This window comes from Lycium ferocissimum, chromosome 9 (assembly GCF_029784015.1).
Source record: "Lycium ferocissimum isolate CSIRO_LF1 chromosome 9, AGI_CSIRO_Lferr_CH_V1, whole genome shotgun sequence".
NCBI classification, from domain to species: Eukaryota; Viridiplantae; Streptophyta; class Magnoliopsida; order Solanales; family Solanaceae; genus Lycium; species Lycium ferocissimum.
The window spans coordinates 46729211-46731885 of NC_081350.1; positions in this window are offsets into that span (position 1 = coordinate 46729211).

The window sequence follows — 2675 nt, forward strand, 5'->3', positions numbered from 1 at the left end:
TTGTCGTAACGTAATTACAGTTGTAATTACAAGCGTGTCTTGTTTGGTTGCACATGTGTAATTACACAGTTAATAAAATTTAATTATAAAAAATTTAAAATTAATATTTAAAAAATATTTGCCATTATAAATGATATTAAATTATTTATTTAATAACATATTATTTTGTGAAAATATATTAATTAATAATCATATATTTGTAACTAATATTGTAAAAAATAATTGATATATATTTTTCAAATTAAAAATATTTAATTTTAATTAATTATAAAACTTAAAAGAAGACTTTTTTTTTGTGAGAACGTCATGGATTGGATGTTTGACAAAAAATAATATTTATAAATAGAACGCCATAACATTATTCAAATGTTTGACACAAAAAATCCATCAAATGTAAGTGAAAAATAAACAACATGCAATGTGAAAGCAAATAACTTAAAATTGAAAATATAACCTAAATTCAAACCCAAAAGAAAAGTTTAACATAATACTCTTATGTCAAATTTCAACATTACATAAGTAAGTTTCAACGTAACTTAAGTAAATAATTCAAAAGAAAGGGAAAATATAAGTCTATAACCTCATTCATAACGAAATTCTACTTTAATAACGTCACTCGTTATATGCCAAGTTTGTTAATGACTCATTCTTTCCAATATTAAGAAGTGTAGTTTCAAAAATTAGAATAATAATACGGTTATGCTAAATGAATAAAATAAAAAAATACAAGCAATTACATGGAACCACAAGAAGTAAAGGTTGGGAATGCGAAGAAAGGAAATGAAAAATAAATAATATAAAAAGAAAAATACATTTTAAAAAATAAAAATAAAAATAATTAAAAAGTAAAAAGTAAAAATAAAAAGAAATTAAAATAATAGAAATAAAAAAATTAATTAAAAATCAAAAATAAATTAAAATAATAGAAACGAAAAATAAATTAATTTAAAAAAAAAAAAAAAAAAACTAAAAAGTTACCCCGTAATTACGAGTGTAATTACACCCAGTTCTCAAACCCCCCCCCTTTTTAAGAATTGGAGAGTGTAATTACACCCTCTCAATTACACTCAACTCCCACCTAATTGTGTAATTATTTGGTCAAACAAACAAGCCAAACTGTGTAATTACACCCAATTCCAATAACCTGGGTGGCTTTCCAAATAGGCCCTTAATTTAGCCATAATGAAAAGAGAGAGAAACATTTTAGAAAGGGAAAAGGGCCTGATTTACCCCTCTACTTTGGGAAATAGTTCATATTTACCTCCGTTATACTATTAGCCCACTTATGCCGCTACCGTTACAATAGGTGCAATATTTACCCTTATTTTTTACGCCTGTCCACAGTGGCCAATGGCTTGGCGCAGTCTTGTACACCCTGTCCCATTAAAATGCCACATAAGAGGCCATGTCAACAATTTGATTAAATGAGTCTGTTTCCTTTATTTAAAAGACCAAACACTATCTTCTTCTTCACCATAAGCTAGGGTTTTTTTTTTTCCTCTCTTTTGTTCTTCTATCCTCTCTTCCACTGATTGTGTCTTGAAAAATGTCAGAAAATAGCTCCTCGTCGCAGTTGAAGTGCCATTGTGGTTTGATAGCTAGCCACTTAACTTCAAAAACTCATTCAAACCCTGGAAGGAAGTTCTTTAAGTGTCCCAAGCCAAAGGTTAGTTATTATTGTTATTCATATTTTGATTGATAAAGTGCATTGTACTTCCTTTCACAGTCAGCTCTCTCTCCTCTCATCTTCTCTCTCCTCTCATATCCAACGGTAAGTTAGCTCCTCCCCCCCCCCCAACCCCACCCCACCCCTTTCACGCGCCCTCTCTCTCTCATCTTCTCTCCTCTCATATCCAACGGTGTTAGCTCCTCCCCCCCCCCCCACCCCACCCACCCCCAACCAAGCCAACCCAATCGGCGACCGGCTACCACCACCATCGTTCCCGCCGGCCTCTCTCTCTTCTCTCGTTCTCTCTTTCTCTCCTTCTTCCTTTCTTGTTTTTTCTTTCTCCTTTCTCTTTCTACAACGCGATCGGAAACCCTCCACCGGTAGGTTTCCGGCGCTCGCACTGTACTAGAGCTTTCCCATAGCCCCGGTCGGTGAACAAATGATTCCGGTCGGTGAACAAAGGATTCCTATTGGTGGAATGCATTTCCGGCGGCAAATAGAGATTTCTCGGTTGGTGAACAGGTTTTACTTACTTGGAGTTGGTACCTCCAATAGCCCATTTCCTGTCGTTTAGCCTTATAAATTTTGCCTGCTCCGCCTAATTGAATACCTATTTCTCCACTTATAGACTATTACTAACTTGTGCTTTATTATTGATCCTTCGTTTGTCTTAGATTAACCTTTCACTAGCGTATATTTGCTGCATGCGGCTTTGGTGCAGGACGTTGGGCAGTGGTCATGTTCTCGGTTGGGATCGGGGACTAGGGCCGGGGGAGGCTACGGGGTTGAGGAGCTTCTAGATCGAGAGTAGGGTCTTGGAATATTGGGACTTTATCGGGAAAGTCCATAGAGTTAGTTAAGATTCTTAAAAAGAGAGGATTAACATAGCTTGTGTCCAGAGACTAAATGGGTAGCACCTAAAGCCCAAGGATGTGGACGGGTACAAGCTTTGGTTCTACGGGCAGTGAGGGGTATAGGAATGGGGGAGGGATCTTGAAAACGTTTA